This window comes from Pan paniscus, chromosome 9, assembly GCF_029289425.2.
Source record: "Pan paniscus chromosome 9, NHGRI_mPanPan1-v2.0_pri, whole genome shotgun sequence".
Classification (NCBI taxonomy): Eukaryota; Metazoa; Chordata; class Mammalia; order Primates; family Hominidae; genus Pan; species Pan paniscus.
The window spans coordinates 56,322,979-56,338,054 of record NC_073258.2 but is presented as its reverse complement, the minus strand read 5'-3'; the positions used below and the strand labels follow the sequence as shown (position 1 = coordinate 56,338,054).

The following is a 15,076-nucleotide window of genomic DNA, read 5'->3' as shown; positions in this document are numbered from 1 at the left end:
ATTCCTTTGCACTCTAACACAATTGACAAGATCCGGAATTTTAAATTCTCTAATCAAATATATCTAAAAGTAATTATACACCTTTATTAATACATCATGTAAAATATAACATCCCATAAACTAAGATTATACACCCATTGGTTTATTTATTATACATGTAATATGGAACATGTTTCTCTTCTTATTTGGCAAATGGAAAAATACAACCAATTAGGCTGTGTATTAAAACAAGTATACATTTTATATTCTTGTAAATTTTCATATTTCTAGCTCAATTTTTCCAATTAGAATTTATCTAATAAAACCATTGATTTTTAAGACACTAGCTATATTTCAACATATCACAGGAATTTTCAATGTATATCTCCTGTCAATGGTTTCGAACACTCACATCTTGGTCCAGAAAAGCAATGCTTCTTTCACTGAGGATTAACATAGATACCTCATGCATCTATGTGTGATCATAAAACACAAGAATATAAATGGCTGATCCATGGATGTAGAATTAGTTCCTAGTGGCTACAGTTTCCATAGTTTCACCCTGGCTTCTCATTATCTCAGTCATTAGAGAAGTATAGCACCAAAGCAAATGACCAAAATATAAAGATGCTTTAACATAATGTTAATATTTACTGTACAAAGGTAATCAAACATTCTCACCTGCTGGAAAATTTCTTCAGATAAAAACAAACAGATTATCTCCGTGTGACTATTTAAAAGTTGACATAATTAGTGAAAATTAACCTGGACAAGACCCTTATTATGTGACACAAGTATCAACACTAAAATTTGTTACTTGAAAGTTTTCTTTATAAATTATGTTGAAGCAACAACCATAAGGACTTTACTGTGATTGAGGATTTATGATAACATTCCTGTGCCCACCTATTAAGCTTTGTACCTAACAAGGACAATGCTGAGACTTAACTTCATGGAAAAAAAATGACAGAGCTTTCTCACAGGTAGAAGCCAAACTCTTCAGTCTTTCAGTCATTCAACTAGCATATCCCTAAGACCACTTCTTTCCTAAGTAAAAGCATGTCTCTATATCTCCCCAAACTCATCCCAGGAAATTGAGACCTTTCACACATTTTTACAAGCAATGGTAGACATTACAAGAAAATATTACACCTAGAGGACTAGATACCAACTGAAGACATACGCTACCTTGAGCAGAAATTCAACTTTTATGATATCTCCTGGGTAGTTCTATTAGGAAAATTATTCTTCCATTTATGTCTGTAGACAAAGTCTATGAGTTTCACAGCAACAATTTTTAACAAGAGACAGTAAGGTCATTATAGATTAGTTAATTAGAATTTTGGAACAACTTCAAATGAAGTAACCTCTCTGTAAACTTATTTCTTAGAAAATCCCTAGATGAAAAAGACCTGGCTCTTGCTAAGGAAAAGTAGTTAAATGCCAAATAATGTGAAAAGACTGTAATATGAAAATAAAATTCTAAAGTAAATTGAATAATAAATTATGAGTTTCATGTTACAAAATGTTTAGGTAAGGCAATTAATATTTCAGCCAGAATGAAAGGAGAATGAGCCCCAGATTCTATTCTGTAAAAATATTCTCAGTAAGGAGGGCCTTACCCATCCTGTTCCACATGACTGGGGAGGCCTCAGAATCAGAGGCTCAGAGGCAGAGAGCCTAAGAATGGAAGTTGACATTCTGATTCTTGCAAAAATAGGTAATCACAGTGCTGTAGTTTTAGGTTAGAGTACACACTTTTGTTCAAGACCTGTATCTATGTCAGATATAACCATAATGATCTGTAGTCCGTTGATATGATTTGGCTGTGTCCCCACCCAAATTTCAACCAGAATTGTGTCTTCCTCATTTTTCTCTTGCCACTGCCATGTAAGAAGTGCCTTTCACCTTCCACCATGATTCTGAGGCCTCCCCAGCTGTGTGGAACTGCAGGTCCAATTAAACCTCTTTTTCTACCCAGTCTTGGGTATGCCTTCATCAGCAGTATGAAAATGGTCTAATACAACCATTAACTCAATTTTTAAATTTTGTTCCCATATCAACTCAATAACTGTTTCTATAATAAAGAAATTTTGAATTTCCAACAAGGGAACAGTGTTTGAGGGCTTCCATGGTTATTTCTGTGACTTGGTTTACCATTGGCTCCATTGAACATCTTCTTTTCATTATACATTTAGTTAAATATTGGATCTTTGTGTCATAACAGCCTCAGATAAAGAGTCTCATAAAGACTGCTGTGAAGTAGCAAAAGTTTTTATCATGTAATGGGCTCCATTAAAAGCTGGTCATTTTCAACTTACCTAATAAATTGATTAAATTCATTCAACACATATGTAATATATATTACTGCCAGAATTCAAAGAGCATGTCTATAAGCACTGTGCTGTCTTACTGGTAAGTGCTAAAAAATGCACAAACATATCTGTAATTCTGAAGAACTGTCTGATATGAACAAAGGTACTATGGTTTAAATTATGACTCCAAGATGAAGAACTAATATAAAAATAGGACCTAATTCTCTATGTCCCTTCCAGCTGAATTCAAATAACTACTAATACCAACACCCAGCATAGAAGTGTACCCTTCCTCAGCCAAGCTTTCATATGAGCTTGTAGTTTCAAAAGCACCTTGATTACAGCTTTGTGAGAAACTTTGAAGCATGGGAACATGTTAACCATCCTTGGTTTCCTCACCTACAGAAATTGAGAATGAGTACATATTGTTAGAATCACTGAGTTTTGAAATAATTTGCTATGAATAAATAGATAACTCATAAATATATATAGAGTATGCTTCAAATATTTGGAAACATGCCAATAAATATTTAGTCAACCTCTGAATCCAGGAAAAAGGTATAATGGAAATAAGCCAATATTTAGAACTCAGCAATAATGAAAACATATCAAAATATATGAGGTTTTATCAAAACAGTACTTAAACAAACATGTATACTGATAAATGCTTACATTTAAAATAAATGTTTAGGTGGATCCAAGATGGCTGAATAGGAACAGCTCCAGTCTAGAGCTCCCAGCATGAGCAACACAGAAGATGAGTGATTTCTGCATTTCCAATTGAGGTACTGGGTTCCTCTCACTGGGGAGTGTCGGACAGAGGGTGCAAGGCAGTGGGTGCAGTGCACCATGCATGAGCCAAAGCAGGGCAAGGCATCACCTCACCCGGAAAGTGCAAGGGGTCAGGGAATTCCCTTTCCTAGTCAAAGAAAGGGGAGACAGACGGCACCTAGAAAATCAGGTCACTCCCACCCTAATATTGTGCTTTTTCAATGATCTTAGTAAACGGCACACCAGGAGATTATATCCCACGCATGGCTGAGAGTGTCCTATGCCCATGGAGCCTCACCCATTGCTAGCACAGCAGTCTGAGATCAAACTATAAGGTGGCAGCCAGGCTGGTCGAGGGGTGCCTGCCATTTTGGAGGCTTGAGTAGGTAAACAAAGTGGCAGGGAAGCTCAAACTGGGTGGAGCCCATCACAGCTCAAAGAGGTCTGCCTGCCTTTCTAGACTCTACCTCTGAGGGCAGGGCATTGCCAAACAAAAGGCAGCAGAATCCTCTGGAGACTTAAATGTCCCTGTCTGACAGCTTTGAAGAGAGTAGTGGTTCTCCCAGCATGCAGCTGGAGATCTGAGAATGGAGAGACTGCCTCATCAAGTGGGTCCCTGACCCCCGAGTAGCCTAAGTGGGAGGCACCTCCCAGTAGGGGCAGACTGACACCTCACATGGCCGAGTACACCTCTGAGACAAAACTTCCAGAGTAATGATCAGGCAGCAACATTTTATGTTCACCAATATCCACTGTTCTGCAGCTGCCGCTGCTAATACTGAGGCAAACAGGGTCTGGAGTGGACGTGCAGCAAACTCCAACAGACCTGCAGCTGAGGGTCGTGACTGTTAGAAGGAAAACTAGCAAACAGAAAGGACATCCACAACAAAACCCCATCTGTACATTACCATCATCAAAGACCAAAGGTAGATAAAACCACAAAGATGGGGAAAAAACAGAGCAGAAAAACTGGAAACTCAAAAAAGCAGAGTGCCTCTCCTCCTCCAAAGGAGTGCAGTTCTTCACCAGCAATGGAACAAAGCTTGATGGAGAAAGACTTTGACGAGTTGAGAGAAGAAGTCTTCAGACAATCAAACCACTCCGAGCTAAAGGAGAAAGTTCGAACCCATGGCAAAGAAGATAAAAACATTGAAAAAAAATTAGATGAATGGCTAACAAGAATAACCAATGCAGAGAAGTCTTTAAAGGACCCAATGGAGCGGAAAACCAAGGCACGAGAACTATGTGACAAATGCACAAGCCTCAGCAGCCAACTCGATCAACTGGAAAAAAGTGTATCAGTGACAGAAGATCAAATGAATGAAATGAAGCAAGAAGACAAGTTTAGAGAAAAAACAATCAAAATAAATGAACAAAGCCTCCAAGAAATATGGGACTATGTGAAAAGACAAAATCTACATCTGATTGATGTACCTGAAAGTGACGGGGAGAATGGAACCAAGTTGGAAAACACTCTGCAGGATATTATCCAGGAGAACTTCCCCAATCTAGCAAGGCAGGCCAACATTCAAATTCAGGAAATACAAAGAATTCTACAAAGATACTCCTCAAGAAGAGCAACTCCAAGACACATAATTGTCAGATTCACCAAGGTTGAAAGGAAGGAAAAAATGTTAAGGGCAGCCAGAGAGAAAGGTCGGGTTACCCACAAAGGGAAGCCCATCAGACTAACAGATGATCTCTCGGCAGAAACTCTACAAGCCAGAAGAGAGTGGGGGCCAATATTCAACATTCTTAAAGAAAAGAATTTTCAACCCAGAATTTCATATCCAGCCAAACTAAGCTTCATAAGTGAAAGAGAAATAAATACTTTACAGACAAGCAAATTCTGAGAGATTTTGTCACCACCAGGCCTGCCCTAAAAGAACTCCTGAAGGAAGCACTAAACATGGAAAGGAAAAACTGGTACCAGCCACTGTGAAAACATGCCAAATTGTAAAGACCATAGAGACTAGGAAGAAACTGTATCAACTGATGAGAAAAATAACCAGCTAACATCATAATGATAGGATCAAATTCACACATAACAATATTAACCTTAAATGTAAATGGGCTAAGTGCTCCAATTAAAAGACACAGACTGGCAAATTGGATAAAGACTCAAGAACCATCAGTGTGCTGTATTCAGGAAACCCATCTCACATGCAGAGACACAAATAGGCTCAAAATGAAGGGATGGAGGAAGATCTACCAAGAAAATGGAAAACAAAAAAAGGGAGGGGTTGCAATCCTCATCTCTTATAAAATGACTTTAAACCAACAAAGATCAAAAGAGACAAAGAAGGCCATTACCTAATGGTAAAGGGATCAATTCAACAGGAAGAGCTAACTTTCCTAAATATATATGCACCCAATACAGGAGCACCCAGATTCATAAAGCAAATCCTTAGAGACCTACAAAGAGACTTAGACTCCCACACAATAATAATAGGAGACTTTAACACCCCACTGTCAACATTAGACAGATCAATGAGACAGAAAGTTAAGAAGGATATCGAGGAACTGAACTCAGCTCTTTGCCAAGTGGACCTAACAGACATCTACAGAACTCTCCACCCCAAATCAACAGAATATACACTCTTTTCAGCACCACACCACACCTATTCCAAAATTGACCACATAGTTGGAAGTAAAGCACTCCTCAGGAAATGTAAAAGAACAGAAATGATAACAAACTGTCTCTCAGACCACAGAACAATAAAACTAGAACTCAGGATTAAGAAACTCACTGAAAACTGCTCAACTACATGGAAACTGAACAACCTGCTCCTGAATGACTATTGGGTACATGATAAAATGAAGGTGGAAATAAAGATGTTCTTTGAAACCAACGAGAACAAAGACAAAACATACAAGAATCACTGGGACACATTCAAAGCAGTGTGTAGAGAGAAATTTATAGCACTAAATGCCCACAAGAGAAAGCAGGAAAGATCTAAAATTGACACCCTCACATCACGGTTAAAAGAACTAGAGAAGCAAGAGCAAACACATTCAAAAGCTAGCAGAAGGCAAGAAATAACTAAGATCAGAGCAGAACTGAAGGAGATAGAGACACAAAAAACCCTTCAAACAATCAATGAATCCAGGAGCTGGCTTTTTGAAAAGATCAACAAAATTGATAGTCTGCTAGAAAGACTAATAAAGAAGAAAATAGAGAAGAATCAAATAGATGCAATAAAAAATGATAAAGGGGATATCACCACCGATCCCACAGAAATACAAACTACCAACAGAGAACACTATAAACACCTCTATGCAAATAAACTAGAAAATCTAGAAGAAATGAATAAATTCCTCAACACATACACCCTCCCAAGACTAAACCAGGAAGAAGTTGAATCTCTGAATAGACCAATAACAGGCTCTGAAAATTGAAGCAATAATTAATAGCTTACCAACCAAAAAAAGTCCAGGACCTGATGGATTCACAGCCGGATTCTACCAGAGGTAGAAGGAGGAGCTGGTACCGTTCCTTCTGAAACTACTCCAATCCATAGAAAAAGAGGGAATCCTCCCTAACTCATTTTATGAGGCCAGCATCATCCTGATACGAAAGTCTGGCAGAGACACAACAAAAAAAGAGAATTTAAGACCAATATCTCTGATGAACATCAATACAAAAATCCTCAATAAAATACTGGCAAACTGAATCCAGCAGCACATCAAAAAGCTTATCCAGCATGATCAAGTTGGCTTCATCCCTGGGATGCAAGGCTGGTTCAAAATAAGCAAATCAATAAATGTAATCCAGCATATAAACAGAACCAACGACAAAAACCACATGATTATCTCAATATATGCAGAAAAGGCCTTTGACAAAATTCAACAACCCTTCATGCTAAAAACTCTCAATAAATTAGATATTGATGGGACATATCTCAAAATAATATGAGCTATCTATGACAAACCCACAGCCAATATCATACTGAATGGACAAAAACTGGAAGCATTCCCTTTGAAAACTGGCACAAGACAGGGATGCCCTCTCTCACCACTCCTATTCAACATAGTGTTGGAAGTTCTGGCCAGGGCAATCAGGCAGATGAAGGAAATAAAGAGTATTCAATTAGGAAAAGAGGAAGTCAAACTGTCCCTGTTAGCAGATGACATGATTGTATATCTAGGAAACCCCATCGTCTCAGCCCAAAATCTCCTTATGCTGATAGGCAACTTCAGCAAAGTCTCAGCATACAAAATCAATGTGCAAAAATCACAAGCATTCTTAAACACCAATAACAGACAGAGAGCCAAATCATGAGTGAACTCCCATTCACAATGGCTTCAAAGAGAATAAAATACCTAGGAATCCAACTTACAATGGACGTGAAGGACCTCTTCAAGGAGAACTACAAACCACTGCTCAATGAAATAAAAGAGAATACAAACAAATGGAAGAACATTCCACGCTCATGGGTAGGAAGAATTAATATCGTGAAAATGGCCATACTGCCCAAGGTAATTCATACATTCAATGCCATCCCCATAAAGCTACCAATGACTTTCTTCACAGAGTTGGAAAAAAAAAATACTTTAAAGTTCATATGGAACCAAAAAAGAGCTGGCATCACCAAGTCAATCGTAAGCCAAAATAACAAAGCTGGGGGCATCACGCTTCCTGACTTCAAACTATGCTACAAGGCGACAGTAACCAAAATGGCATAGTACTGGTACCAAAACAGAGATATAGACCAATGGAACAGAAAAGAGCCTTCAGAAACAATGTTGCATATCTACAACCATCTGATCTTTGACAAACCTGACAAAAACTAGAAATGGGGAAACGATTCCCTATTTAATAAATAGTGCTTGGAAAACTGGCTAGCCATATGTAGAAAGCTGAAACTGGATCCCTTCCTTACACCTTATACAAAAATTAATTCAAGATGGATTAAAGACTTAAATGTTAGTCCTAAACCCATAAAAACCCTAGAAGAAAACCTAGGCAATACCGTTCAGGACATAGGCATAGGCAAGGACCTCATGTCTAAAACACCAAAAGCAATGACAACAAAAGCCAAAATTGACAAATGGGATCCAATTAAGCTAAAGAGCTTCTGCACAACAAAAGAAACTACCATCAGAGTGAACAGGCAACCTACAGATTGGGAGAAAATTTTTGCAATCTACTCATCTGACAAAGGGCTAACATCCAGAATCTACAAAGAACTCAAACAAATTTACAAGAAGAAAACAAACAACCCCATCAAAAAGTGGGTGAAGGATATGAACGGACACTTCTCAAAAGAAGACATTTATGCAGCCAAAAGAAACATGAAAAAATGCTCATCATCACTGGCCATCAGAGAAATGCAAATCAAAACCACAATGAGATACCATCTCATTGGATACCATCGCCATAATGAATGACGATCATTAAAAGTCGGGAAACAACAGGTGCTGGAGAGGATGTGGAGAAATAGGGACAATTGACAAGTTGGTGTAAACTAGTTCAACCATTGTGGAAGTCAGTGTGTCGATTCCTCAGGGATCTATTATGAGAAATACCATTTGACCCAGCAATCTCATTACTGGGTATATACCCAAAGGATTTTAAATCATGCAGCTATAAAGACACATGCACACGTATGTTTATTGAGGCACTACTCACAATAACAAAGACTTGGAACCAAGCCAAATGTCCAACAATGACAGACTGGATTAAGAAAATGTGGCACATATACACCATGAAATACTATGCAGCCATAAAAATGATGAGTTCATGTCCTTTGTAGGGACATGGATGAAGCTGGAAACCATCATTCTCAGCAAACTATCGCAAGTATAAAAAACCAAACACTGCATGTTCTCACTCGTAGGTGGGAATTGAACAATGAGAACACATGGACACAGGAAGGGGAACACCACACACTGGGGCCTGTTGTGGGGTGGGGGAAGGGATAGCATAAAAGATATACCTAATGTTAAATGAGTTACTGGGTGCAGCACACCAACATGGCACATGTATACATATATAACAAACCTGCACATTGTGCACATGTACCCTAAACCTTAAAGTATAATAAAAACAATAAAAATAAAATAAAATAAAATAAATGTTTAAAAGCAGCCATCTCAGCCTTCACTTTAAGAAGGTAAAACTGGAAGAGTAAATAAAAGCCAAGGCAAGTAAACAAAAGGACATAAATTTAAGATCAAAAACCAATGAAATGGAAAACATAGAAATAATTAAAATAACCAAATTTGATATTTTTGTAATGAAATTGATAAACTGTTATCAAGAGTGATTAAGAGAAATCAAAGATAAATTCAAATTACCAAGATCAGAATTCATAAAACAAGTAATGATCCCACAGATCTTTTAGACTTTAAAATGTTAGAAAAGTATTGTTATGAAATACATTATTTCAATAATTTGACAGCTTAGATGAAATGGGCAAACTGTACAGAAAGGACAACCTTCCTGAAATGATACAAAGAGAAACTGAAACCTCCTATATCTTTCAAAGTAATGAGCTATCCTTTCTTGTAGATAACATGATAGCGTTTCTGAAAACCCTCAAGAATCTACAGACATACCTCCGTTTAGGAATAAGAATTAAACATAGCAAGTTTACAGGGCCCAACTGTCAAATAAAAAATTCAATTTTTTGTATGTACTAGAAACAATGACAATTGGAATTTTTTAGCAATTAGAAACCTGTGATGAAATCTGAAAATACAAATACTTAGGAATAGATGAGGAAGATCCCAACACTAATAAAAACTACAAAACTCTTCAAAAATAAATATTTAAAATTCCTAACAGACATATTGTATTCAGGAATTAGAAAACCCAATAGTGTGAACATGTTGCTAGTACAAATGATTTATGGATCCAACTTAAAATGAATAAAACTCCAATATGCCCTTTTAGAGATGTGGATAATTGTTCTGCATGCTGCTCTGCAAACTGACTTTGCCACTTCCCCATCAAGGGTTATCTTCTGTTTCTGTAAAACCCCAAATCTGGAGTGGTATGTGACCACTCATGATGAATAGAATATGATGCAAGTGACATTGTGCCAGTTCTGGACATAGCCCTTATCTGGCCAGACCCATCTACTTTCTCCCATTGGGATCTCTGATCACCATTCTCTGTGCTTGCTGTCACAGCTTTCACCAGACATCACTTCCTCATGTAAAAGCTTTGATTATTCTCTGGAGTGATCTTGTGGTCCTTCATCTAAATATATAGGAAGAGGGACCCAGTGGGTCTCTTACTGTCATCCCTTCCACTATGCTATAAATGTGAATTAAGTCACCCTGCATCTTACACAAAACTCAGATATCAGCTGAATAAGACAGTGATTTCAGTCCTTGACACACAAAACAGAAGAAATACTCAGGCAACAACTGCCTGAATTCCTGGCTCAAAAAATTTTAACATAAAATAAAATGATGGTTGTTTTAACTCACAAAAACTGTGGAGCCCTGTATCGTGCATGAAGACAGGACCAGAATAAAAAGTGGCACCTCAAGGCATGGTGTTTCCATAACAACAATTTAAAGTGTATGGCATTGGCTTTAGTGCCCAAAAATAGGGGCCTCCAGGATATTGTCAGTAAAGGCTGAAAAGACAGATGTAACTGTTCCAAAAGCTGTGTAAAAAGTGAATTGCTAGCTAGGGCTGAAAAAATTTAGTAAGGTAGAAAATAAAACATGTACTTAAGTGAATAGGTGGACTTGGCTAAGATTTCCAAATAGAATATTGAAAGTTACAGCTGTTTCCTATAGCATTGTATCTTTTAGTAAGTCATAGATTTTTTAATTACTTAAAATATTAACTGTTACATTTTCAGACACAACTTACAAGAAGCGTAAAAGAGCCAGAACTTCCTGGTTTCAAAGATAAAACTGGTTTCACCTTCCAGTCTCTGCAAAGAGCTAAGTACTCTAAAAGTAAGAAAGGTCATAAAAATAGATGACATTTCTTTTTTTTTTTAATGTTTATTATTATTATTATACTTTAAGTTTTAGGGTACATGTGCACAATGTGCAGGTTAGTTACATATGTATACATGTGCCATGCTGATGTGCTGCACCCATTAACGCGTCATTTAACATTAGGCATATCTCCTAATGCTATCCCTCCCCCGTCCTCCCACCCCACAACAGTCCCCAGAGTGTGATGTTCCCCTTCCTGTGTCAATGTGTTCTCATTGCTCAATCTCCATCTATGAGTGAGAACATGCGGTGTTTCGTTTTTTGTCCTTGTGATAGTTTACTGAGAATGATGATTTCCAATTTCATCCATGTCCCTACAAAGGACATGAACTCATCAGTTTTTATGGCTGCATAGCATTCCATGGTGTACATGTGCCACATTTTCTTAATCCAGTCTATCATTGTTAGACGTTTGGGTTGGTTCCAAGTCTTTGCTATTGTGAATAGTGCCACAATAAACATACGTGTGCATGTGTCTTTATGGCAGCATGATTTAAAGTCCTTTGGGTATATACCCAGTAATGGGATGGCTGGGTCAAATGGTATTTCTAGTTGTAGATCCGTGAGGAATCGCCACACTGACTTCCACAATGGTTGAACTAGTTTACAGTCCCACCAACAGTGTAAAAGGGTTCCTATTTCTCCACATCCTCTCCAGCACCTGTTGTTTCCTGACTTTTTAATGATTGCCATTCTAACTGGTGTGAGATGGTATCCCATTGTGGTTTTGATTTGCATTTCTCTGATGGCCAGTGATGATGAACATTTTTTCATGTGTCTTTTGGCTGCATAACTGTCTTCCTTTGAGAAGTGTCTGTTCATATCCTTTGCCCACTTTTTGATCGGGTTGCCATAAAAACCCTAGAAGAAAACCTAGGCATTACCGTTCAGGACATAGGCATGGGCAAGGACTTCATGTCTAAAACGCCAAAAGCAATGGCAACAAAAGCCAAAATTGACAAATGGGATCTAATTAAACTCAAGAGCTTCTGCACAGCAAAAGAAACTACCATCAGAGTGAACAGGCAACCTACAAAATGGGAGAAAATTTTCACAACCTACTCATTTGACAAAGGGCTAATATCCAGAATCTACAATGAACTCAAACAAATTTACAAGAAAAAAACAAATAAATGTCATTTCAAAGTAGTGGATATTAACACTCTTTGAAAGACTTTAGAACAATTTAAAAGTGTGTATCATAAGTAATTTAAACTAAACAAATTTAATTCTAAGATTCTTAAGAGTATTATTGGAAGTCAATGTGACGATTCCTCAGGGATCTAGAAATAGAAATACCATTTGACCCAGCCATCCCATTGCTGGGTATATACCCAAAGGACTTTAAATCATGCTGCTAGAAAGACACATGCACACGTATGTTTATTGAGGCACTATTCACAATAGCAAAGACTTGGAACCAACCCAAATGTCCAACAATGATAGACTGGATTAAGAAAATGTGGCACATATACACCATGGAATACTATGCATCCATAAAAAATGATGAACTCGTGTCCTTTGTAGAGACATGGAAGAAATTGGAAATCATCATTCTCAGTAAACTATCGCAAGGACAAAAAATGAAACAACGCATGTTCTCACTCATAGATGAGAATTGAACAATGAGAACACATGGACACAGGAAGGGGAACATCACACTCTGGGGACCATTGTGTGGTGGGGGGAGGGGGGAGGGATAGCATTAGGAGATATATCTAATTCCAAATGACGAGTCAATGTGTGCAGCACAGCAGAATGGCACATGTATTCATATGTAACTAAACTGCACATTGTGCACATGTACCCCAAAACTTAAAGTATAATAATAATAATAATAATAAAGAAAACCAGGCTATTTGTTACAAAAATATAATAGTCCTAAGTTAGGTTTTAGTTTGTTTACTTACCAAGTTAGACTGTGGTTTGTTAGGTAGGAATTTAAAATATGAGGACAGGCTCAGACTAATGGTATCCTGCTTATTTAATGGTAAATACAATATTTTTATGGTATTTATATATTACTTGATAGTTTTTACATTTTATGTACCCCATTTTAATAATAAAAACAACTCTTTGAGAAAAAAAAAAGAGTATTATCCGACTGCAATAGAGTTTCATCCGAAGTCTGAGAAGGGCCAGTTTCAAATATATTTGTGAATATGGTGGTTTTATATTCCACAAAGTCTTTAAATAAATTACACAGAAGGTAGCATCATAGCCTTCACTTTTGAACAGGAGCATCTATTTTAATTACCTATTACTCCGAATCTCCATTCTGTGCTAGGCATGTGGAAGAAAACCACACTGAGAAGATGTTGTCTACATACCTCCTTATCTACATGAGGAGGGACACTCTTATTCTAACTACAGTTAGTTTTTACACAACAGTTTTCTTATAGCACTTCTCATCTCTGAATTTCTCAACGTGTATATTAAAGGATTCAATATGGGTGTGATAACTGTATAAAACACAGTCATGAATTTATCAATAGGGAAGTTTGAGACAGGTCTAACATACATGAAAATACAGGGAACAAAAAAAGAGAACAACCACGGTAATGTGGGAGGTGCAAGTAGAGAGGGATTTATGCCTCCCTTCTTGACTGTAAGTTTTTAGGGAGCTTAGGATGACCCCATAGGAGATGAGTAGAAGGGTGAAGATGACCATACACATAGCTCCACCATTGACAACAACAGTAAGACCTATAAAGTAGGTGTCAGTGCAAGCCAGTTCCAATAATGGGTACATGTCACAGACAAAGTGGTCAATGACATTGGGGCCACAGAAAGGGAGACTGTACACAACAACAATGTGAAACACAGAATGCAGAAAACCTGCAGTCACAGCCACCACCAAGAGAAGGATGCAAACTTGTCGATTCATGATGGTCAAATAGTGCAGTGGCTTACAGATGGCCACATAGCGATCATAGGCCATCCCCACCAGAAGGAAGATCTCAGTACCCCCAAACAAGTGGTCTATAAATAGCTGGCCCATGCAAGCTGGGAAGGAAATAGTCTTTTTATCAAAGAGTAAGTCTACAATCAATTTGGGAGAAATGGTAGTGGAATATGCAGCATCTATAAATGACAGGCAGGCAAGGAAGAAATACATTGGGGAGCCCATGGAAGGGCTGGCAATAATGGTCACCACAATGAGCAGGTTCCCCACCATTGTCACCAAGTATGTGAATAAAAACATGACAAATAATGCTTTTTGCACCTCGGGATCCTGAGAAAAGCCCAGGAAGACAAATTCTGTAATATTGTTCTTCTGTCTCATTTGTCTTCTTTCTGGCTTGTATCAGAGAGTGAACAGGAAAGTAATTACATCCATTGTGTCGCAGAGCATATCTTCATCGTTGTATCCTCAATAGTTATTTACACACAATAAACATTTAGTGAGTCTCTATTGAGTTCCTCATTCAAAGAGCCCATCCTGCCCTGATGATTCTATTTCTCCTCAATGTTTTTAGTTTCAGCCACAGGTAAATGCTTCTACCTCTATGTTTTAGTGAATATTCTATACAGAAGAAGAGTTAAAGTCCCAACAGCCATTCATAAATTTCATAACTTCTTATTTAAAACATTTTTCTTGGCACAGAAATCAGCTGTGATGAATAGGCAATGTGTTCTTCATCTCAAGAAACTTACTTTCTGATGGTGGTAATAAACTCTAAATAAATAAATTGACATAGATTTAGTCCTTTGTGTTTGTATTTGTGGTATTTTTATAATATATTCTGTGTAGCACCAAAAATAGCATCTTCTGAAATATCTCACACAGTACTCTGTCTTCTACTGTTAGACCTTGATATTATTTATCACATTGTTCCCTGTAGCAATTACTTGGTCTGACTCTCTGTCCACCTAATAAGGAGCTGTGATTATCTCCATTTTATCCTTGCCTATACACTAATCTTTATAGAACTTACATATAATATTCTAATTATCAGCAATTAATTTTGAACTCAAGTGAACTAACTCATGACTATCACCAACTGCCAAAAAGCAGTGAGTATTTTTTTCTCAATTTTTGA

General features: G+C 37.5%; 1 pseudogene; it reads right to left on the bottom strand.

Moving 5' to 3' along the window:
• Positions 1–8,287: 8,287 nt before the first annotated feature.
• LOC100991135 (olfactory receptor 4A5-like) lies at positions 8,288–14,319 on the bottom strand (annotated as a pseudogene).
• Positions 14,320–15,076: the final 757 nt, after the last annotated feature.